The sequence below is a fragment of the Panthera tigris genome, chromosome C2, assembly GCF_018350195.1.
Source record: "Panthera tigris isolate Pti1 chromosome C2, P.tigris_Pti1_mat1.1, whole genome shotgun sequence".
Lineage (NCBI taxonomy): Eukaryota > Metazoa > Chordata > Mammalia > Carnivora > Felidae > Panthera > Panthera tigris.
In genome coordinates, this window is record NC_056668.1 from 110,947,634 (window position 1) to 110,973,296 (window position 25,663).

The window sequence follows — 25,663 nt, forward strand, 5'->3', positions numbered from 1 at the left end:
CAACTACTTCAGAAAGCTGACCTACCTGCAAAATGTTATACCAAAAAAAAAAAAAAATCCTGTTGTATTCATTTTTTAAAATACTATTTTAAATCAGGCACCATACATGCTCCTCAACATCATTCTAAGATACTATTCACCATATCCTACCACTCGTCATGTCTCAAAGCACTTACGTTTTTTAATCCTGTTTCAATAGTTCACTCCGAGTACGCAAAAGCTACTTGGCTTATAAAAAATTCTCCCCAGTATATCTGAAGGAATACATTGGATACATTTAAAGAGGAATCATGTAGCAATCTTAAAACTTCCTATGGTTCCATCATTTAGATGTCAAACCATTACATATAAACACACACATGCTAAATTCTTTAAAGACAGTAATATTTAGATTCCTTATTTTTTATTTATAAGAATAATTTAGAATAGCAAAATTATTTTGCAAAAAGATTTTTAAAAATTAAGCACCTATTCTATCACTGCAGTATAAGATTAACTGTTAATAGTATATAGATAAATGTGAAATGAGGATTAATATATGAATAGGTTCGTGTGTGTGTGTGTGTGTGTGTGTGTGTGTGTGTGTATCCAAAGAGTATGGAAATTTTTTTATCCGGGAATCAGTCAAATCATTTTCTTTGTATGTAACGAAATACTAGCTCTTAATTTAAAGTGAGGGAAAAACGTGGTACTAAAGTTAATAGGAGGAAAAAGAAATTCTTTAATCTTCTTGCAATAAGAACCACTTTACTTTGGATAAAACTACAAGCTGTGCTCCTTTGGTAAGTAATAACCCTTGAAGAGATGAACTTTTGAGAAGTTGGCTTATGCTACATTTCTTTTTGATTTACATATAAAATCTGCAAGGTATTCATCTGATTCTTTAAGCAAGTTTCTGCTGGAAGAGCCATGTAGAAAAATTTACTACCCCCACCCCAGAATTCGTAACATTCTCTTATTGTACAAGACAGCAAATATTTTATATATTGGTATACAATTTATTTTTGTCTGGCTTTTGCCATTTGATCAACACAACTCTAAGAAATGGTGATATTACCTTGCCCGTTTGTGAACAAATAGATTGAAGCTTGTATGGTTAAGTGACTGACTCACCAAAGTCCCCTAAGCCAATTAAATGGAAGAATCGGGACCCCAAATCACGTCTTTTGATTCCAGATTTAAAACTGCATTCACAACACATGCTAGCAATTTAAAATCAAGCTTTGTGGAAATGATAATGACTGTGAATATAACAGGAACAGAGAGAGACCGGGACTGGAGAGGGATATGGCAGAGCAGTCACGACTGCATCACCTGTGGTTTGTGCTAGTATTTAGGTGGAGAAAGCCTTGCATACAGATTTTGAAGGAGATAACATGGTCCCTTACAGAGTGGAGACATGGATGCTATTGTCCTTGCATGTGCATGGGGTATGCACCAAACACTACTAATGTACACTTAGGGACGTGAAAATTATAAACCACGTCTATCAGCTTCTTCTTAAGTCTGTTAATCAATTTTAATCTAGTAATTAATACATTACAGGGTTGTAAGTGCTCGGTAACTGATTTGAAGTTAATTGTTGAGGAAGAGGTCTTTGAGCATGATTTTATTCTTATTTGTCTGCCCTCTGAGCAAGAAGAGCCTACATTTTCTTCAGAGCTTTCATTAGAAGAACTTAAAACATATTAGCAGAAACCTTCCATATAAGTAAAATGAAATGCTGCTCTAAGTATAAAACTGAGCATGTGCTAAGCAAGTATGCATATAGTCAGGCTGATCTATATCAACTACTAAAACAGTGTTTGAAAACCAGTGAAGGGGATAGAGTAACTGTCTAAAACACTTCTAAGCCATGTAGAGTCAGATAGATTTTTTTGACAGCTGTTGAAATCATAGAAAAGTATACTAGAGAAAAAGTGCTGAGGGTTTGAAATGGCATTAATGATATGTTTCTTTCACATGTAACAAACCTGTTCTGTATTATATTAGTTACCTTACAGCACAGAGAAATGGTAATTATTAAGTTGCTTTCTAATCTGAAAGCACCAAGTCAAAGCAATTAAGAAGTTGCTTATTTATTTTTTTAAACATTTATTCATTTATTTATTTTTAGTTCTCTTTTTTTTCTTCTCTACTATCCTGGAAACAGAAATGTTTTCCCTAAAGAAATCCAAATACATCTGACACGTATAATAATCTTATTAAATGAATAAATATATTCATCAAAAATAAACAATACCTAGATAAAATTATATCTATGTATTGATTATATGAACAGTTTATCGACGACCTTCTATATGTAACCTAGACACAGAGGTAATACATGGACCCAGCTATGAAGAGTTTACTGCTTAATGGGGAACATGAAACAAACACACAAATAACTATACATTAAAAAAAAAAAAGAAAGTGAGAAGTACACAGCAGAGATAACAATAAAGCCTGGTGAGTTAAAGGAGAGAGGGGTCAGGGGTGGTTTGGTGATAAGAGAAGACATCTGTGATGGAAAGACAGGAGGAGGAGTCTCACTGGGTTAGAGACAAAAAGGAAGGGCAATCCAGACTGCAGGAACAGACAGAGCAAAGACAGGGCCATGGGAAGGCCCAGAACACCAACACTGGGGGAAGTGGTCTATATGCAGCGCCCATGTGCAACGGGCCTGGCAGGAGATAAAGCTGCATTTGGGGACTGGAACCAAATCAGTGAGGGCCTTGAAGGCCAGGCTGCAGAATTTGGCCTTCACTTCTTAGTTAATTGGAATTCATCCATTCCAAGATTTCACCCAAGGATAGAGTCGGAATATTTAGCTAACTACTCTAAGGGCTAAGAATAAGGCTGCACACCGGGACACGACGAGATCTTATTAAATAAACTCGGGATTCTTCTACTTCCTCAAGCTTCTGCTTCGGTTGCCAGCAAGCTGAGAGATAAATTTAGTGCTCAATTTCATCTCAAGCACTTGGTTCATCTCTTTTCCTTCTAATTGATTTGTTATGTCTCTCGTTTACAGTCCTATTTTATGCGCGCTTTACTGTTGTAAGCCGACTCACATCCCTTTTTGATGGAGCATGCGTCACACATAAATACAATTAAAGTAACGTTTGCCCTGCTACCAGGTAAGGTTGTAGATGTACTTTTAAGGTTAAAAGTTTCAGAAGAGAAAGGAGAAGTTAAAACTCGCCATCAAGCATAGCTCACGCTTCTAAAAATATTTCAGTGAAAGATGGCCACCTTGGATTAGGATACCCAATGTCTGCAGTTGACAACTGCTCTAAAATCTACAACTGTTGGGTTCAACAACCTATTTTTTTTTTTTTTTTTTTTTTTTGCCTGGCTGTCCAGTTTGACCTTCCCTGTGAATCAGTGTTCGCACCAGATGCCTCAATGACCTTCTGAAACTTACAAGGCTTCCAAGGCTACAGATATTTTCAGCTGTATCAGCCCTGGCTGTCACAGCATTCTGCATGATATTGAGTGGCAAAACTGGAGCCTCCTGTACGAGCCTGACCTTTTAAACTCACAATATTGTGCTGCCACTCAAAATTGAGTTTTCTCTTTCTGCATTACTTTGTGATACCATTTCCCTTGCGTAATTGTAAAATAGCATTCTAAGCATAAAACGGTACTTTTCTTTACGTGAAAATACTTCACTTCTACACAGGAAACCTAACACGGATAGAGGCTTTAAAATAAATATTTATTGACATCTATAAATAATTTTTTTTAATTTCTAAAAAGATTATTTAAATTTTGTGGCAATAAGAACTATAATGTCATTATTTCTGCAATGGCCAATTTGAAATTTGAGAGATGTCTAAATTTTATAATTACACTTTCATAATTACATCTGCTTGTGTTAACCATTATGTATTCAATGCCTAGCACAGTGCCTAGAATATAAAGGAACCCAAATTAATATTTAAGTGAATGTTGCAGAATCTTTCACATTTAATTATTCTTCATTTATCATAGAACTATTGGGCTGAAATACAGGTGCTTAATTTTCTTGCCAAAAAAATTAGTACATCAGCATGGGGTATTTCTCTTTAAAAATATGTCTGAGAATGCTTGGTACACAAAGGGAAAATATTTTTTGAATACATGAATGTCAGGTCACTTATAAACAGAAAACTGTTGCTGTGGGACTAGGTTAAAGTTTAACAGCAGTGGATGAAAAGAGCAGTGGAAATCAATTCATTAAGACACAGATTAAGGTTCTTAATAATAGTATCTATCAACTATTTAATCTCAAGCCTTCAAAACTACTGGAGTGATAATGTATTCAAAATGATACATGTATATTAGAGTATCTTTTATTTCCATTTCCTGCTATGTTTTCACAAGTCTTCCTTGTAGCCAGGGCAGAGAACCACAAAATGATATTAAATAAATATTTCAGAGCCAAATTCATAAACTAACATTGGTTGGTGAATGTATCCCTTAGCCTCATACATTTATTCTATTCCATTTTTAGCTATAATGTCTGTGCTACTTTGTAATCCTTTATGGAATATACATGTACATATGGATTAACACACATAGATGCACACAAGACACACACATGCACACACTCTAATTACCCTGATAGGGATTTGAGGGAACATGAGAAGATTTAATCAGAAGATTAATCAGTCTTCAAATGACTGTCAATTTTCAATAACATTTGTGATTATTTTAAGGTTGGCAACAGATTTCTGTATTTTAGTGATGAGAGAAATGAAGTGAATTCCCTAATGCTTTCAATAATGCAGCTGAATAAATTGAGAGAGTGTCTGCAATACTGTCTTTGGGCTCAAGACACTTCTTAAAATGGGCCACTTAAAGCCATCCAACTGAGCCACTGGCAGTGTGCTATGTCATTCAGAAGTGACATCAGAAACTTCACAGGTGCTAATGATTTTGAGTCTAAAAGTAGATTTCGCTGATCTTGGTGAGTGCTGGGGCAAAGGGTATTAGGTGTGAGTAGAACTAATACTATGCAAACCACACTTGATCTAGCTCTTTTTCCCAAGCCAGCAAAACTCCAAAAGTCCACTTCCTGGTCTCTGCTGTTTTGTCTGACCGTATTGCTTCAAAACCCGTCTTTCACATCTTCCCTTCTTCGTTAGGTCTTTCCAGAACAAACTTGGGTTAGGCCTCAAATCTCTACTGCTGTCAGTATTTGTGTACTTCATTCACAGCATACTGAGGGAAACAAACAAGCAGACAAGAAGCCAAGCTGCTGGGTTAAGATCTCAGCACTCGCGGTACCTTCCTACGTGACCCCTGAGCAAATTACCTGACCTCAGCCTCACCAAGCCTCCATTTTCTCACCTGTGAACCAGAGAGAGGGAAGGCACCGCATAAATCTCACAGTGCCGGGAAAGAACCATACATGGTCACATATGTAAAAGAATAAGTGCCTACCAAGTAAGTGGCTATTTTTGTAATTATGACGATCGCTAATGGTCTGGCCCTTTTGTGATTTTGGTTGTTTTTCTTATTTCACTAAAAATGGACTTTTCTCTCTAGGCTATCAACTTCAAAAAAGCAGAAACCATATCCTTCATTTCTCTTGAAAATGTCAGTCAAAATCTCACGGTGGAGTTTTTTATGCAGAGGGCTCTAAATAAATGTTTATGATTAAAAATGAATAGTAGTAAGCCATGAAATAAAAATTCTGAGTCTTCTAACCCAGCCTGCAGATTAAATCCTGGAAACAAGGGATGAACACTTCACAGCTGAATGGGGTCGTACAAAATACGCACAGTTGCACTTTCACCATTTCAAAGTTTGGAAGCTAGCCTACAAAATACAGCTTTATTTCCTGCACACAAAGAAAAAGCTGGAGGAAAAAGAGCATCGTGTGCATATCCAAAACCCTTTGTCATTAAAGTAAAATACAACACACCTCTCTCTTACAGATTTTTCCTTTCTGTTAACATAAAAGTCGCAGGCTCTGAAACTTGACTGTCAATACTGAGTGATTTAACCTCCTACTCAAGGAGTTAGCATTAAGAAGCTTCGGATGAACTATGTGTCCCCATCTTTCTCCCAAAGTGCCAACATCCGAAATCAAGCCATCGTTTCTGTCTCATCTAGGATGCCACTACATTTGGGTCATGCTGATGTATCCAATCCTTACACAGAAAAACAAGCACCTTAAGCGTTGAATCACATAACTAAAAGGAACTGTGAGTCGATTTTGTCTTTCCTCCAACATACAGAGCACGTAAAGAGTTAACGTGTCTACTGGACGGTTTTAGGCAAATTCCACACTCTGCCCACAAGCAGCCTATTCTTGGCTCCCGTGCCCACTTTGTTTTGCCCGTACATTACTTGTGAATATTTCAATCACTACACTGGAAACTACTTTGAGAACAGAGCATGTCTTACCTCTGCCCGGGACAGGATAAAGGGGTACGACAAGCAGCACGTGGACACTGTGCTCAATCGGTATTTGCTACGTGAGAGGGTTTTCCTTTGAGGCCCAAAACAATGGCATGAGCCTTCCATTTTCCTTCCCTAGACATTATATAATTTCATTTGCTGTGTGTTCTAAACAGCTCTGTAAGAGAGGAATTTGTTAGCAAAGTGACATGTCTCCAACAGAACACGTCTTCAGTTAATAGCTTCTCTCTTGAAATCCTAAGCTGTGCCACACAGTGGCTGAGGGCACACAGACTGCTGTGTGAACATGATACAACACGAAAGCATGAAATAACCACATCAGGAAGATAAATGAATTTAGCGTGTGCTCTGGAGCTACCCCTATCATTTCTCAGTGAAAATTTTATAGCATCACATTATTGGTGTGAAAGTAAATTATCTCCTGAAACTTCACAAAGCTTCCTTGGAGAGCCTCCCGAAACGCAATGTTGTAACAGGTCACACCATTGCAAGCCCTTTTCATATCTGCTGAAGACAGGAGGCCTAGGGTGTTTTGTTTTGTTTATAAATCTAAGAAAGAGATTATAAGCATTTGTCAAACTATAAGCCAAAGTCAAAGCAGAAAGACAAAAGTTTATTTGGCAGCCTTTTAAGTTAAATTTACGCCTTCCTGACTTGTGTCATTTGTGGTATGGGTGAAGTTTTAAAATTACTGTATCGTAACTATACCCCTTGCATCCCCAGCAGAATCATCAAGAGGTAACAAAAAATTCTGTTCTGAAATAAGAAAAGACAGGGGTTCAGTTCAGTTTGGCTGCTCACCAGCTGTGTGACTTCAGGCAAGCAGGTTAACCTCTCTGCGTCTCTGTTTTCTCACCGCTATCAAGAGAATGATGGCTCCTGCCACGAAGGCCTGTTCCCTGTTTAACACCATTACCAGGTGATTCTTTCAAAAAAGAATATAAGCTGGCAATGTCTCACAGAGAAGACACTCGGATATGGTAGCTGGCCTCCTTACTTTCCCCCTGTTCATCCCGTTTCCTTACAAACGCTGAACAGATAGACAAATTTCTCCTCCACACAGCACACCTTGACTACTAAGTTCCACTAAGACTTCCTTTCTTTGGATTTTCTTCTTTCCTTGACTTTCCTCCTTTGGTACTCAATAGTATAGCACCAATACTCAACTGTACTATTCACTTTTCATGTCTTTCTCTTCAGCTCAATTACACACCAACGAAGAGAAACTAAGTAATTCTCCTTTGGATCCTCTTCTGCCCTACTATATAATCCCTTGACTCTAATAGGTACTCAAAGTATGTTTGTTAATTGGTTATTTAGCATAACACAAAGGATGAACTGATTTCCCTGTATGGCCTTATGGTTAACATAGCAGAATAGCTTTTTACGTGAAAAGACCTCAGCACTTAGCAAACTTTGATCCATTACTGAGAAACAGACACAATATTTTCTCCCAACACAGTATTAATTGCTCCCAAAATAATATTTACTTTCAAAAACCCATCCTCAAAACTCTGTTTCTCTGAGTCATTTCCCACATGCAATTTTCAGTAAATGTAGGTCCCCCAGAAAGTGTCGTGCACAATTCTGCTTGAAGGATAGATTTTTCAACAGTCTCAATTCTTCTGGATATTTCAAATTAGTTTTTGAAAAGGTCATGCAATACCTCAGAGAGACTCTATACCTGGGTCAAAGATCTGCTTGTATTCCCTGTTGTTCACTTTTGCTATGCTCGTCGTATCTCTCAAAGTCTTCTGGATGGGGCATTTAAAACCAAATATTATCTAATGCCACTAAATTGACAATGCAGCTTTCCCTGAAATGTCTGAGCAATGAAATTCAAATAATGGCTCAAAATAATTTGGAGTAAATTTGTCTAGTTAAAATTAGCCCAATGAACAGAGAAAGCAAAGAAGAATTTCTAATTTTAACACCATTTAATCTTACTTAAAAAAAATGAACATTTTGTGAACATTATCTTAACAGTGCAACTGAACAGATTTTTATCTTATCTTTATAAGCACAAGGCAAAAATCAGATAAACTAATAATAGAAAAAGACATCCTAAGTGTGGCTCTGACATAATACTAAGAGGCATAAAAACAAAAGCTGAAATAAAGCACTGTTAACATTATTTTCTCTAGCTCTCTGTAAACATGCTATAAAGACATAAACAGAGCAATTTTTATTATTTCTCATGGAAATACCCATCTAAAGAAATAATAAGTGGTAAATAGGTATAAATAGAATCTCCTTCTTGAAAACTGTCCTGATTTCATGGGAATCTGTCCATGCATGTTAAATACAACATAATCTATCATTGCTCTGACATTTTCTGCTTAAACTATGTTAAGCCATTTACTTGTAAAAAGCATGTAAGGACCTTAAGCAAAATGGCCAGTGAGAATGCCTCTAAAGCTTTCTATTCCATTCAAAACATAACTATCCTCACAACACCAAGAAACTGTTAACTCAGTGTAACTGCTTACTTATTCCCATATGTACATCATTCTGTTTGTAACAGTGTCTGATTATTAAGGAGTTTTATTGCCAGGAAAGAGAATCTCACAGTTATACTGATACGTTCCCTAAAATAGCAAGGTCTGAGAAGCAGAAATGTCAGTGGCATTGAGCACATTGCAAACTTACTTTATCATGTATCTGTGTGACACCTGCTTTATCACAGAGGCCAGGTTACACCGGTGTTCCTTTAATGAGGGACCAGAAGTACCTGGCCAACATTGCAACACTTCCTAGCAAATAACAACATACGCCTAAAGAGGAAATTATGCTTACTTCAGAATTACCAATTTGGGATGAAGAATTTGGCGACCTTCTACAGCTCCTCAGATCCTGTGCTTTATTTAAAAGAGGTGGACACAGAAATGGCATGGTTTAAGAAGTTAACACACAGCATCCACTTAATCGAGTTATAGAGTTCCTGACAGAACGCAATTTCAAGTGTTTTTATCTTTCTGATATTTAGAATAAAGTTCCTGATCATAAAAGAGCTCGCAAGTAGCAACATAATGAACAGAATTAACATTAAAGATTGAAATTTTTATGTAAAACTTTTCTGATGAAAAGTTTAAACGATTCTTACTGTATTTTAAGAATCATTTTTAACACCTCCCATTCCCTTTCATGTCCACATCTAGTCAGTTGCTACATCCTGTGGACCCTATGCCTGTCACTTCTCCCCCAGTGAACATGTCCTCCTTGTCACTTCCCATCATTTCCCTCAGTCCTTCATCTCTTTCCCACAATCTCTACTGCATCCTGTGCATCCTATCCTTCCTCTAAATTGTCACTAAAATAGGTGCCTGTCGGGTTACACGCCTGGCCAAACATCTCACGTTCCCAGCCGGGTGTCAAACTCGTACCACCTGTTTCTCAATGCCCCCCAACGCGTAGTGCCAACCTCCTTTCCCACCTAATTCCTCCCTTCTCCCTACTCTATATGCTGCCCACCTCCCCCTATGCCTTTTCTCTCTATCCTCTTTCTATTCATTCTTTTCGAGCCTCCCCAAACACTGGAGCAAGTGCGACTCTGCTAAAGTATTCCAAATGTCTGCGGTCTTGATCTCCCATGCACGCTAACACAAGCATTCTTTAAATCTACTTTCATTCTTTCACGTACAAACATGGCTTCTAGAACTGGGCCACCCTGGTTCAACTCCTTGCTGTGCTACTTATTAGCGATGCCACTTGGGACTATTAACTTGTCAGTGCCTCGGTTTCCCCATCTGCGAAGCTGAGATATCAACAGTAACCATCGCACAGGGTTGTTCTGAGGAATACATGAATTGATTCATAAATCTTACCCTGGCACATAGGAAGCAGTCCAAAATGTAAGTAATCACCATGACAGTTCTTACCCTCATTACTATTCTTTATAGACCATTTCCAATTGGTTCAAAACATGGACATTTGAATAAAGACAGAAAACAAGCCTCATAATTCTACAAATGACAAAAAGAGCTGTCTAGCCATGCTACTTAATCCTGAAGATAAAGGTCATAAGGCCTAGTTTACAGCTGCAGAAAAAGATTAAATGAGCTATTTTATAAAGAAATGGACAGCAAAGTACAACTTTTACTAATTATTATTTATATGTTTAGAACTTCACAGATACAGAACTTAAGGACTGGAAGGAGTCAATGGTTGTTCCCAGATCACATATCCAGTCAGATCTGGTATAAAATAAAGTCTATACATTGTGAAGCTTCTCTATGCCTACCCACCCCCCCCCCCAACCAACAAAGTCATTTGTTCCTTTCAAAACACAGACAAAAATGCAGTAAGTATATCCAGAACTGGAAATTTTAAAATGATAATAGTAACACTGATATCACCTCCTACATTTGCAGAGTGTGTTCCACTTTTCAAAAGTTCTCCCCCAGTGAGGTCTGTTTTTGTTGTTCTCCTTGCACTGCAACAAACACTGGGGCTTTCTAAAGGAACTTAGAGGCTGTTTATAAGAACTGATGTATCTTTTCGTATACTACTTCCTGAAACTAAAATTTGGTAAAGAGAAATATCAATGAGGGGGCCTTTGGCTGAGGAATGCTGAGTCACAAGTCCAGCCAATGGTTCAGAGCTTTTCCCAACAACTTTTGCCGGACAGCAGGCCTCTATGCCTTCCTTTCTTTGTATCTGTCACCTATCCGGACTACCACCACCGACCCCAGACTATCTTTCTGCTAGGATAAGAGCTACCCATCCACATGGAGTGCTAAAAGGTCATTGAAAAGTAATTCTTTTCTTGCAATCAGAGAAGGGCAGAAACAAATAAAATGTGAATGTCTCATTACTACTACCATCAACAATGCTGGCAAACAGATTGCTAGACACAGGATTACAAATTGTAGATACTATACGCTCTGACTGGTCTTGTAAGTTCTAACTCTAAATCAAGTTCAAAAAATGCCTTTAACGATGTTCTAAATATGAACTGCATAATGCCTTATTTTGGCATTCTTGCTATTTAACATGCTTGTGATGTGTTTTGACTATTAAACTGTAAAGTCTCTGTTTATATTTCCTCACACTCCCACTGCACATATTATTGTTACCACACTTTTTAGCATTTTCTGGAAGAGTCTGTTCAGTCACAATCACTGTAGACAGATGTTGGTCTGCTGCAAACTCAAATAAGAAGGTATAGATGATGTTGCCACACGTTCCACAGACTATCTACTTAAAGCATTTATTATTTTTCAAAACCCACAAAACTGTACTCCTAATTGGGACAATTATACCTGTGTCTGAAACCATCAGTTAGAACCTTCTGCTTTTATTTCTTCATTTCTCTTTCATTCAATGTCACATTAGACTGGATAATCAGGCTGTTTCTGATTAAAATCTCCTGGCTAATATATACTTCTCTCAATGCTGCTCATCACGCTTTATGCATCTCTTTTCCCAAAAGGAAATCACTGCTTTTTCAATACATTTTAGCATTATTTCCACTTCTTAACTTTAATATATAGATTTTTAGAAAACAACCTCACCTGTCACTGTCAGTTTACTTTCAACCTAGTCTTTGGCAATTTCTCTCCATCCACTGTTCAAATTCATTACCCATGCTGGTCTCCTGACACATAGTAACTATTTGGTGCTTCAACAGTAAAACTGATGGCAAAAGCTATCAATTATTCTCATATAGGACATCTGGAAATCCATATATTTCTACTAGAAAAATGAACTAAATAAATGGACTAGAACACATACAAAAATCCTGTGTCGGGATGCTAAATATAAATGCATGAGAAATATGGAAATATCACTGAATATATATAATTAAAACTGGCTTAATAGAATATTTTTCTATGGTTGGAAAATAAAGAATAGCTTTTTTCCCCATTATTTATGCGTTAGGACTGTTTCCTTTATTATATGTATTGGTCAGAGCTACATTAAGACTTAGTTTTCCTTATCTGAACTTCCAAAACCATGTTACCAAGCCACTGTTTATGAAATCTCACTTTCTACTTACAGTTATTTTCAAAACTCCTAACTTCTGCTACCAGACTGCTACTTCTTTGAACAAGCGAACTTTGGCTAAGTTTGGTAGATTTCACTGAGCCTCGCTTGCTATTTTTGCCACAACACATATTCACTTATAAATCAACAATACAAAATAAAATCTCTCAAATCGACTGTGATGTTTATTTCATATGATTAAACTTGTTCCCATGATCCTCGAATCTTGTTAGCTCTTTAAAACAAGTTCATTCTTACTTAATAGCTCCCAAGCTGTTTTAAAAATGAAAATATACTGTTAAATGTAAGTTCCTTTTAAAAATTCTTTGGAGGAAGAAGTATCAGTTAAAGAGGGACAGGAGTTGATATCTGCACTGACTTTAGATTATATGCTATTTAGCACAAATCTTTTTAATACTTTGATGTTATTTAACATCCAGATTATTTGAATAAATTATTAGCATTGTCTAGGGCACACCTAGCTTTCACACCAACACTCACATAAAAATTGTGTCCACATGCGTGAGTATGTACCTTATCAACTGTTATTCACCTCTTTGGACGTACAAAAGATATACTTGTCAATTTTTATTTAAAAATTTTTTTAATCTTTATTTATTTTTGAGAGAGAGACAGAGTGTGAGCAGGGGAGGAGCAGAGAGAGAGGGAGACACAGAATCCGAAGCAGGCTCCAGGCCCTGAGCTGTCAGCACAGAGCCTGACGCGGGGTTCGAACTCATGAACTGAGAGATCATGACCGAGCCGAAGTCGGACGCTCAACCAACTGAGCCACCCAGGCACCCCTATACTTCTCAATTTTTAAAACAACGCCCATGGAGATGACAGTTTTTCTTTTGCAGTATACATACTACTGGAAGCATAACAGTTATTTCAGAAACATCTCCTTTTTAAAAGAGTTGATCTCAGTGGAAAAGGAATTCTTCACTCCATGCAAGATGGCTACCTTTCATCATGAGATTATTACATCCTGAACTGTTTTAGCAAAGGGTAATCACAGAAACCTGAATAAGACCTCAAAAACAGTGGGAAAAGTGTCAACTATATAGTGCCTAATACTATAACATAAATGCTTTCAAGATTCTTCATTTTTATGGATGTCACGGGCACCCATGTTAAGATGTCTCTTGGAAAACGTAAATAATTGTCTATAAAAGAGGTACTAGAGTCATTAAAAACTAATAATATGTAAAAACCTATAAACATGTATTTGCTAAGTGTTTTTTTCCAGGATATAGCTGTAATGTTTATATAAATATATATTTGTATAATATGAAAAACACTACATAAAAATCAATTTCCCTATCTCAAACCTAAAAATATAAAATATGTCTAGAGACACTTAATGCCACATGTCAATAGCTGTTCTTGAATTCTCTGCTTTGCAATCAATATCTCTCCAACCATTAGTGACTATGCTCCATGACTCATCAGAAATGATATGCAAAGTTAATGGGAATCGTTGTTCCCCCCACACTCCCTACATGCATCGACACTAATGGCAGTTATGCCTCACATAGTGGGAGACAGATTCAAGATGGCACCAAGCCAGGAGGCAACTCTTCTGAGGTTCTCTAAAACCTGCCCTGCCCGTAGAAAGAACCCACTACATCCATCCTGTCCTATATCTTTGGCATCCTTCAAGGAAATAAAAGTAAGCATGCTTTATATGGATAAAAAAAGAAGCGCATTTTTTCAGCTTAACACTCACTGTGTATGGCAAAATGGACTTCAGTTATGAAAATATCTGAGGGGAATGTTTCCAGGACCTATGCCATTGTGCTTTGTTTGCTAGTCAGATGCTTTCTCAAGAATGTGTTCAAATTATAAAGACAATGTCTCCGTGTATAGAAATTCCTGAAAGCCCATATTACCACAGAAACATATTTTTACGTTTCCTAATATTCAAAACAATGCCTTATACCATACAAGTGAAAATCTCATTCTTGTGAATTTATTAATTAACAATTCGGTCAGGAGTTTGTTTGGATTTACTTAATGTTTTTATTTTCTAAGGAAGGAAAGTCATAGGAAAGGAAAATACATATTAAGCATTTGAGGATAATTGCTACTTACCAAAAACTCTATTTTAAAATAAGTTTTAGTGACTCGTTTATGTTTGGTAACTTCAGGACAATGATAGCTATAGTGTCTCTAAAATGTTCCTAAGTAGCAATCATACTCTATTCTGGCCTTTGAGAGGTGTTAGGACTCATCCACTAATTATAAGCCTTTTCTCTGTTATTACTACCTCACCATTAAATCTCTAAACTAAATAGTAGTTTTGAGGAAATAAAAATAGATGTTAGGTAGTGTGTTTTCTTAGATTTTGGTTACAATGGATAAGAAAGACAAGGTATTTGTGTGTATAATATACTTTTTTAGCTTGTGAAAATAAAAGTCAATTTTATTATTTTAACCAGCAAACTCACGAGGCTTTCTCTCAGAATTCTGCTCCCCTGATCTATTTGAGAACAGCACTGTCCAATAGAAATGTAATACAAGCCACATTTGTTATTTTAGGTTTTCTAGTAGTCGTATTTTAAAAAAGTAAAAAGAAACAGGTGAAATTAATCTAACTGAATATTCTACTGAAACCAATCTATCCAAAATATTATCACTGCAACACATAATCAGTATTAAAAATACGAATCAGATGCTTTACATTCTTCCCTTCGTTCAAAGTTTTCCAAATCCAGAAGGTATTTTACACTTAGAGCAAATCTCAGTCCCAACTAGCCACATTTCAAATGCTCGACAGCCACATGTGGCTAGTGGCTACCGCATTGGGTGGCAATTCTGGATTTCCAAAAATACGAAGCTCTTGAGCCTAAAAGGCCATCACTTCAAAATCTTCCTATGTAACATCTTCTATAATCAGCATTGCTGCTAGGATTTTATTTTGAGCCAAACATTTAAGTGAATACATTTTGCTTTCTTCCTTCACTCCCCTCACCCTGCCTTTCTATTGCGCACCCTGATAACTTTCTCTTAAGGGCGTAAGAAACCCCAGCGACCTATTCTCTTTAGCTTCTTCTAAGCAAGATCTGAGATGTTCTCGAACCTGTGCATCTTCAGTCACCAAGCAGAAAACCTGAAGGTGCAGCAAAAGGCTATTCTCTGTTTTCATAAATAGAGATATCAAACACAGGTCTAAAGAACGGCAACACAGATAAATGCCAAGGGCAACCTTTTTGCTTACAATAAAAATAGGAGATTTTATATAATAAAGTAACACGCCCTGGTTCAATGAGAAATATGATTTGACTCTTCCCCTCACCCCAGGAGAAACCTTGGGATACTCTGTTCTTGGTCTGGAACAGAACCCAGTGCTTCATTTCATAGGAATTCTGTGCCCAGAGGAAGAACAGAATGCTGGAAACAGAATTTAATGAATTCAACTTGGAGTCTTAAGTTTGCCTCAAATGTGGAAATGTAAACACAAGCAATAATATTTTAAACCATGAAACACTTTGGATTCTCCACTGGCATGGCTGCATTGATTACCACACTCGATGTGTATCTGCACACAAATTTGTTCTTAGTAACATGAGAAAAAAAAAAATTAAACTAGGCACATGCGAGCTTTTCTGAGTCTCTTAGTAATAATAAAACCTGATTATTATGTCTTAAGTGACACTGTAATTATAGACGGATGGATGAACAGGTTTTCTGGTGCTGACCTAACCTGTTCCCTCAAACACAAAAGGCAAACTTTTGTAGTGCTCGGTGAGGGAAACCCCCCATTAAACAAATAAAACTAAAAACTATGTCTACATCTTGAAAAAAAGCCCTACCAACACAATAATCCAAAAGAATTTCACCGCCATGCAAATACACCACATGGATGAGAATCAGAACACTGTCAGGTTCCTAAAAAAACAGTTTCTAGCTATAGCTGTCACCCACCGACTTTAAGAAAGCAAAGATACAAGTGTCAACAGTGTGCTTTCTCAGGCTACAAAGTAACTTTATTCAGTGTCTCTGGCTATAACTCTACATCTAAGGCATTCTAAGTATTGAACTAAATATTCTCAAGATGAGTTTTACAGTCCTTGAACTTCCGTTTTAACCGCCTCAGTGATTTTTTTTTTTTTTTTTTTTTTCTATCTCAACAGCAAGACAAGGAGAGACACCAACGCTCTCAGGAACCCACACAGACAACATGGAGTGGATTACTTATGCGGGTATAGACTAGTTATGTACTAAATACCCTCTGTGTATAAACAGACACTGTGTTCAAACCCAGGAGGGAGGAACACGGCGTCCACGGGTGTAGGATTTCAAAGCGCCTTGCAGAGGGCCTGCAAATCCAAAGGGCATTAATTATGACTTCTCTCTTGGTGTATTAATTTGTTTAAGAAACGCCTCAGAGGACGGCAGAGTTTTACCATCCATCTGCTATCGCTTGTGCCTGTGCTGGTGGGCACACAAAGTAAAGACAGTGGCAAATAACCTTTCTGGCAGCTTCTTACTCCGTTTTAATCCCAGGGAAGCACACTCCACGGAAACACACCATCAAATCTCAGCAGCAGCCGTCTACTCTCAGGGCCAGGGAGAGACTTAAGAACACAATGACTCTTGTAGCAACACCCCTGTAGTTGTAAAGTGCCGTGAGAGGGGCCAACACAAGCTCCACCATATACCTGCTCGTGTTACAAGCTCTGGAATCAAAGTATTCTCACATGACACATTACTACCAATAACAGATTCCGGCTCCGTTTAAAAAAAAAAAAAAAGTGTGGGGGTGGGGGGGGGGGACTACATATTTGTCCTGCTTTTGTCTAAAAACCAGAACCCAAGTACTAACTACTTTTCCTCCTCAACCTTTCGTGAAAGCAATTCAACCAACTGCGGCTCCACCCAGAGAGCGTCTATACTTACTTTTCTTACAGTTTTTGAGTGACGCACTACAAAACGATGGGGGGGGGGGGGGAGAGGAGCCCTCTCATGCAGGGCGTCTTCCGCCCTGTAAACTTGGCAAAAGGCAAACTGGACTGAAATACAGCACTCTCCATATAAGGAAGCCCAGCTAAACATGTCATGCGTAATTTATGGGTAGCAGGCAGAGAATTAACCTTTGCGTGCACATATTTGGCCCAGATGAAAACCGGGGCTGGATGGCAGCCCCCGGGGACAGGGATGCGGGATCTCTTGGGAGACACCGTGGCTCGCGTCTGATGGGCTCGCGTCTGATGGGCTCGCGTCTCCTCCTGACGAAGGTCATTAAGTTGTAAGTACACTTCCACGCACCTGTTTCTTTCATCCCCCCCCCCACCGCCGCCCCCCGCCTCTTTCTCTCTTTCTTTCTTGCTCTTTCTGCCTCGGCTGCCAAGCTGGAAGCTGGCTGCGCTCTGACAGTGTCCGCAGAGCCCCGGGAAGGGCGGCTCGGAGCTGGGCTGCAGCTGCAACCTCCCGCTCTCCCTCCAGCTCGAGCTGGTGTGCGAGAGGGAAGCCTCCACCGCGGCGAGCCAGCCGCTGCCGCTACGAGACGCAGCCGGCCGGAGCCTCCTCTCACTTCCTCCTTCAGCCATGTACAGCCCCGAAAGAGTACAAACAATGCAGAGCAGCGGAGCAGCGCGAGGAAACTGTGAACAGGGAAACTTACCTCTCACATTTTTTTTCAGAGGCAGCCCGACTGCCGACAGAGTGCCCAAGGCATTGTGGGAGTCCTGATTCCAAGAGGCCCGCGATTTAAAATTGAACTTGTCAGTTCCCGGTCACGGGAGCATTGTGAGCGCCACAACTCATTCAGCTGCAGTGGAAAGACTGTTGCATGTCGCTGTGCAGCCTCTTATCGCCGAGGTCTGGTTTCCGCTGCTGCTGCGCGGCCCCTCCCCCGCCAGCCCAGCCCCACCAGGAAGCCCGGGGCGGACTCGTCGAGCTCCCGGACGCACGCGGCCGCGAAAAAACGCTCTTCAACTTTCCGCCGCCCTCCCGCCCTTCCCCGGGCCGCCCTGGCGCCCCTCAACCGAACAAAGTCCGCAAGGGGTGGTCGTGGCCGCTCGCGGGTCGGCGCACCGAGCAAAAGGAAGCCACAGCCGGCGCTGGCGAGGTGCATCCCCGCAGCCAACCGGTGGTATGTTCCATCTTACACGTTCAACATTATCGCAGCCGAGCTATAGTGCAAACGGGACGCACCCCTACTACTTTCTGCTCCTTCCGACCAGCCGGGCGGACAAATAGGTTCTTTTTTTTTTTTTTTTTAAAGAAACCGATGGATGGGTCTTTTATAAGGAAGCCGGCAAGGTTAGGTTGAAGGTGAGAATCCGATCGGCATGAAACGGTAAGGATCGGATGGGGCTGCCGCCTTAAAATGCACCACACAGTTTTTGAACCTGGATGGCTCACAGGCGGGAAAAACATCTGCAAGGCTGCCAGTGTGTGTCTGCCTCAAGTAACGGCGTGTGCGCAGTTTTGCAGTTCCTTAGTAAAACTGATTGTCACACAAGCACAAAAACTCCTGTTCCAGCTTCCCGTCTAGCTTGTAAATAATATTTGGAATGTAAAACCCTTTCTTCCCAACTCTGCATTACATGATTTATAGAAAAGCACAGCTCCTTCTTTAAAAATAAAATGCCATTTTCTGAAATACTGGAATATTCTAAGGCACATAAGTCATATTATTGTTGGAGCAAAAGAAGCCACAGCCCCGAATCATAATTCATTGGGTGTTGTAAGATGTAACTTGGCTTCCCTTTGAATGGAAAGAATTTGGGGTTAATGTGATGTGATAATGTTTTGGAGATTTGGGGGCAGAATTTCCTTTGGATTTAAGGAATTTTGATAACTTGTTCAATAATGAATCTAATTTAAACCATTGGTTCCATGTTTTGGACACAATCTGGAATGAAATGGTAGGTAAGGTGCAGTGTTCTTCCTACAACTTTATTAAGTTGTGTTAAAGAGGGTGCGGCTGGCTTCTGGAGGAGAAGGAAAAAGATCATGAAAGGTGCTAAGGTTCAGAAATAAGTCCAGAGGCACTAATAACAGACTTGAGTTCTGACCCTTGACTAGATCCACAAAACACTGAGTTAATACTGTGCACTGCTCCCTTCCATACAAATTAATTAATTAATTAACTAGTTAATTAATTAATTAGATGGCCCTACTTATCAGTGTTAATCATTAAAAAGTACCCAAGCACACACACAGTTGAAGTAGATTAAGAGGACACTGACACTTTCTCAGAGGATAGGAATGGGCATTCTCTATCTGCCAATTAGTAGCTATGAGGACTTCCTTCCTTCTAATTCAGCATTCACTGCAACAACTACATCGGATGCCTGCTATGCCAAAGCTATAAGAATGGGTAACACAGTCCCTACACAGTCAAGGATGATACTTCTACTAGGAAAGAGACAAACCAATTAACTCTGCCTGAGGGGTGAATGCTAAGATGGTGTAGGCAAGCCCAAGGGGGCCTGAGGAAGGTTAGGGAAGGCTTCCTGGAGGAGTTATTTTGAACAGGTGCCTTGAAAGGTATATAGGAATTAGCGAGATGGAAAGGGAGTTGGGGCTGGACAAGTGAAGAAAAGAGCATGGTCAATACAACGGGCCTACCAGCCTTCCTGTTAGAGGTGAAGGAAGGGTAAGTGTAGGGGAGTGGCAGGAGATGAGCCAAAAGCAGGTCTGTGTTAAGCCCAGGAGTCTCTACTCTGAAAACCATGATGAAATGGAAGAGTTTATACAGCAAGGGGATAGGTAGGTAGAGTTTGGATTTGTATTTCAGAAAGATCCTGTGGCAGCAGCTTGAGGGTGAATGGGAGTGCGGGGTGGCGGCCCATAGAAGAAGGGTGAATGGGTGTGGACAGACTGGAAAAATGACTCACACAGGGAATGAGGAAGGGAGGAACCTTGGGAGACTCCCAAATCCCTGGCTTAGCCTACTGGATTGTTTGCTACTTGCCTTTTAATGTCTTCAATTTGCCTTTCATTCTCCATGACAACGAACCCATGACTTCTGAGCTGGGCCACCTATGCGTCTGCTAACAGGTTGGTGCCCTAGCTGGCTTCCACACACACCTCAGGATGTCCAGTGGACCGCTAAGGACTAATCCCCATTGTGGGAATTTATTTTCAATTGTTCTCAGACCCTTGTAGACTTCCAAGTTAGCACTTTGGTGCTCTCTTTTCTTGTGGGTTAGAAAATTTGCTGTTTGGAGCAACATGGTGAAAAACAGGACTTTGGACCTGTGTATGGTGCAAGAAGGGAAATTATTTTTCCACTTCGGCACTGGAGAAGGGGGGAAGTTCTGGGAACAAAAGAGAAATTGAAACTGAGACAGATTTTCTGCTCCACCGAACAGAATACAAAGAAATACAAGAAAGACCCTTGAATGTTAGAAACGGTAAAATAAACATCCTCGTAAATGACTGAGAAGAGAAAAAAAATGTTATTTTACGTTAGATAAAGGAAAAAGGGATGGCTAACAAAACTCATATGAAATAATGGTCAATCTAGGACTCAAAAATGTGTCAAAATAAATTGTGATATAAAACTTCGTTGCCAGTGACTTTGCTTAATATATTATTACAGATGATATTATAACATGAGTAATGATATTGAAAATTTTGAAGCACTGTAACAAGAACCAGATCACATGTTAAAAATATTAAATCATGTTGCTAGCTTTCAACTACCAGTAGCATTCTAACCACATTTTAAATTGTGGAAATTATTAAAAAATCATTAGTAATAAAAAGTAAATAGTTTCCCATTTAGAATACCAATGATAGTCCCTCAGTGCCAGGAGAGCATTAGCAGTATGGTTTCCTATGCTTCTGTGAAGTGTACTGACAGTTCACAGGTTCATGAGTGAGTAGATCCATAAGTATAAAAAGAAGGTCATTTGTGGGTGGAGAGGGAAATTATAGAAAACAATTTCAGATGAAACAGAACTACCTTTTTAGATAAAGGAAAGAATGTTCACTGCCGGTTTCTGAAATATTTCAAACCATTCAAGTCTTAATTATACCAATGAATCCCAATAGAAATGCAGTTAAGCAATATGGTTTTTAGAGATAATATCAACTACCAGGTTCACCAATAATGCAGATAAAGGAAATGGTAGCATTTATCTTTTTCACTCAGATGGGAGTCTGTGAAGCACCTGTGTAAATGTGTGAGCGTGTGTATGAATTGTATCTTCCTTGTCCTACATACACATTTATAGCTCAGTAAGTTCTCATAGCCTCCCAAATGTGATTTGCCTTTCCTGGCCAAACAAAACAAAACAAAACAAAAACTCAGTGAAAATATCCCAAAAAGGTATGTTTTTTTAAAAAATTGAAATATGAAAAGGTCTTGAATCACTGATCTAGGAATACTGTTTTTATTATACCAGGATAAAAATAATCCATTGCAAGATACTGTCAAAACTGAGACCCAGATGCAGATCTTTGCTTTCTAGCTCATGTTTAAATACATATGGTTGAGAGAAGAAGCTTCTGGAAGGCAGTGAAGAGTTGGAAACATTTTTGTATGGAGAATCCATTTTAAGCAGATACATTAAATGTATCTCTATTAAATTTCACAGTGGAGGAGGGAGGCACTCTTCTATAGCCTGGATTCAAATTTGTTCAAGTATCTGAATAAATATACTGATAGAGTTATATGACTTTAGTTTACCTTCAGGGACCTTTTATATTTTACTTGCCAAGTAAGTTTTATAAATTATACCCAGTATTTAAATATAACATATTCTATTACATGTTATGTATATATAGTATGTTATGTAATACAACACATTGTATATATAATACATATGCCACTTAATGTGTAAATCACATAGGTGTGAAAATATTATATAAAATCAACATATTTGTCTTAAAATGTTTATAAAGACTAAAGTTGGGTTTAAAATGTTAATTTGATTTGGACATGTCTCAATTAAGCTATTTTACCTAAAAGTTGAATCTAAATCTTCAATATAATTATTTTGGCATCTGGCAATAGGGCAGTATAAAACAAATACATTTCAGAATTAAAAGTTTAAAGCCACAGAATTTGAGTTGGGAATCGAGCGTTAGAGACGGTCTGGCCCTGTTCCTTTGTTAGACCAGAGAACATTGTAGAAGTAAATTGGCCCCATGACAGAGCAGAACTGGCATCAGTGTCTTCTGACTCTCTCAGACCATTTATTGTCATTGTTTTTCTTAAAAACACTGGGGCCGTAACAGTATCTAATATAGACATCATGTTTCCCCACGTTCAATGGAAAGAAGGGCCACCCTAGATTTCAGTACAATTTTCAACCTCTATTTTTTTTCCTTTTTTTCTTCTTCCTCCCATTTTTTTCCATTTTGCCTTCCTTTTTTCTATCAGAAAACACTTTTCACATAATCGTTCTGTTCCTTTCACGTATGTTGAATGAGCACCCACCATGCTAAGTCCTGTTCTGGGCAATACAGTTAGAGAAATTAGCACAGCTCAGTTACTATCCTCAAGGAATTTAGAGCCTGCTATGGGGAACCAGGCACTAAACAAGTAAAGAATAAATAAAAACAGATAAGCATAGGAAGCAATTTCAGATGAAGATAAGTGCTATGAAGTAAGAGAAAGCAGATTAATGGGATGGGGGTGCATGTTAAACAGCGTGGTCAAGGTTTGAGGTGGTCAGAGATGGGCAGAGACCTCAAGGAGGGGCAGAACATCTCGAAAGACCATTCAAAGAGGTGGAAACTGCAGGTCTAGAGTCTTGAATTCCAGGTTCACACAAAGGCTAGAAAACCAACAGTGAATAAAAATGAATGGGGTACCCAACTTCAAGGAACTTACAGTCAAGTGAGAACAATGAATGCCAATCAAATTAATCACACTCAAAATGTATAACTACAGCCATGATGCTTGCGGTCAGTAACGACTATTGAAGTGTTCCGTTGTATTAGAGGTGGGATGATGCATGATCCAAGTTTGCTTTTCACAGAAAGAACTGAAGTACTGTCCTGACTGCTATGTGGAGGCTAATGGTCTAATCCCAGAACAAGGGGCAGGAAGTGTACCACAGGGACAGCGAATGGCTGAGGGCCAGCGGAAGTGAGATACAGTAAATATTAGAATCTTACATCTCAGAGCTAAAAAGAATCTCTAAGATGACCACATCCATGCCCCCAGGGAAGTAAGATTTATAGTGGATGCGTGTGTGTGTGCATGCACGCACATGCTTTTGCTTAAAGTCAACACAGTATAGGGGCACCTGGGTGGCTCAGTCGGTTAAGCCTCTGACTTCAGCTCAGGTCATGATCTCCCAGTTCGTGGGTTCAATCCCCACATCAGGCTCTGTGCTGACAGCTCGGAGCCTGGAGTCCGCTTAGGATTCTGTGTCTCCCTCTCTCTCTGCCCCTCTTCCCGCCCCCCCCCCGCCCCGCTCACACACACACTCTCTCTCTCCAAAAAATAAAATAAAAAAATTAAAAGTCAACACAGTATAGAAAACTCAAAAGTACTGAAAATAGAATATTTTTTATAAAAATCAGCAGTGATTCCAATTCCCAGAGAGAGTCACTGTAATACTGCAGTTTATTTCCTTTCAGGCTTCTCTCAACACATTTTTTACATTGATATTATACTATATATGCAACTTTGTGTTCCATTTTCTCTCCCACCTAATCTCATAGTATAACTTTATAAAACAAATGACATCTCTCATGTCATACATTTTAATCTTCATTTATCACATGAGGTAATGGGGACTGGAGAATTGCCCTTGACCAAAACCTCACAGCTAATGAGGGTTAAGACTCCTGCCCCACAGTGTAGTGTCTCACAACCTATAACCCAGATCCTGAATTAATGTGTCTAAAATTAATATATTTCTAAACATTCTACCTGGGACATACACCTGTCTTCTAATGAGAATTGTCATTAAGGAAAAGGAAATATACAACAGTGGTCTTTTAATAAATAAAGCAGTTACAAAATAAATATGAAACAGGTAGCCAGAAAGTCAGAGTGGATGTATTACTCATATATGTTTATAGGATGTAATTACATGTAATATTATGAAATGCTTTCTACCATCTCATAAAATTGTGTGTTGCAGCTTAGCCCAGAGTCCTCTTGTAATCTTTTAAAAATAGTGCCTAATAAGTCTTATAAATGTTCTAATGTAACTATTTTTATACTGCAATCCCAACATTTCTACGTATAATAAAAGCACCTGAAAATATGCCCATTGCTTTATCTATTCCTAAATGCAAACAAATTTCTGAAAATGCCAATAGCAAGGTTGATTTTTCCTTTCCTAAATGTCTATCTATCTACGCATTTTATTTTGGACTCCTTTCTTTGGACTCCTATGAGAGTTCTCTCTGGATCTTATCCACTCCGTTTATTCCTTATTACCTGTCTTTCCTGAAATTACCTTCAGACCATTTCTCAAGAGATGTCCTAAAGGATTTTTGAAAAAGAACAACTTTTGTCACATTAATGAATGATGGGGGATTCATATTCTTTTTCTCCTTTTCCCCTCTTTGCCTTGTCCAGTAGTGTGGAAACAGAGCAGTAGTCTTACATTAATTCTAATATCCTAATGTAGGCATCAGTATGCTGGCTATTGCTCCTTAGTTCATTTAACAAATATTTATTGGGCACTGATCATACGCCAAGAGTTTGCTTGGCACTGGGGATACAGAGATTGTTAAGATTTCTTCAAGGTACTCAGCCTAGTCTAGCTGGTTGGGGTGGGGTGGGGGGAGGCAGATGTGGGAAAAAACCTCACACTCTTGGAAAAAAGTGTAGCCAATGAAACAGTTCAATTAAATCCAACAAACCCTTCTCACCATGTGCCAGGCAGATGGTAAGGACGACCGGGCTGCGCCAGGCCTCGCTCCTCACAGACTCCCAAGCAGCTGGCAAATGGTAAAATTACCTGGCACATGGTAAGTGCTTCATGGCAGAAAGAAAGAAAAGACATAGGGGCGCCTGGGTGGCTCAGTCGCTTAAGTGTCCAACTTTGGCTCAGGTCATGATCTCACAGTTTGTGAGTTCAAGCCTTGCATTGGGCTCTGTGCTGACAGCTCAGCCTGGAGCCTGCTTCGGATTCTGTGCCCCCCTCTCTCTCTATCCCTCCCCTGTTCATGCTCTGTCTCTCTCAAAAATAAAAATAACCATAGGGCGCCTGGGTGGCTCTGTCGGTGAAGCATCCGACTTCGGCTCAGATCATGATCTCACGGTTCATGAGTTCAAGCCCCACGTAGGACTCTGTGCTGACAGCTCAGCCTGGAGCCTGCTTCGGATTCTGTGTCTCCCTCTCTCTCTGCCCCT

At 39.1% G+C, this 25,663-nt stretch overlaps 1 protein-coding gene across 10 annotated transcripts in view; it reads right to left on the minus strand.

Moving 5' to 3' along the window:
• Positions 1–25,663, minus strand: part of MBNL1 (muscleblind like splicing regulator 1) — a 205,467-nt gene that overhangs the window by 163,604 nt on the left and 16,200 nt on the right. For 4 of the 10 annotated variants that reach the window (XM_042956897.1, XM_007086294.3, XM_042956895.1 and 1 more), the window contains exon 1: positions 18,005–18,174. The exons of 3 other annotated variants lie outside the window; for them this stretch is intronic. The gene's annotated coding sequence lies outside the window, so the exon portion shown is untranslated. Of the gene's footprint in view, positions 1–18,004; positions 18,180–25,663 lie in introns of those variants that run through there. 3 more of the 10 variants (XM_042956890.1, XM_007086288.3, XM_042956891.1) reach the window with 3 other exon arrangements.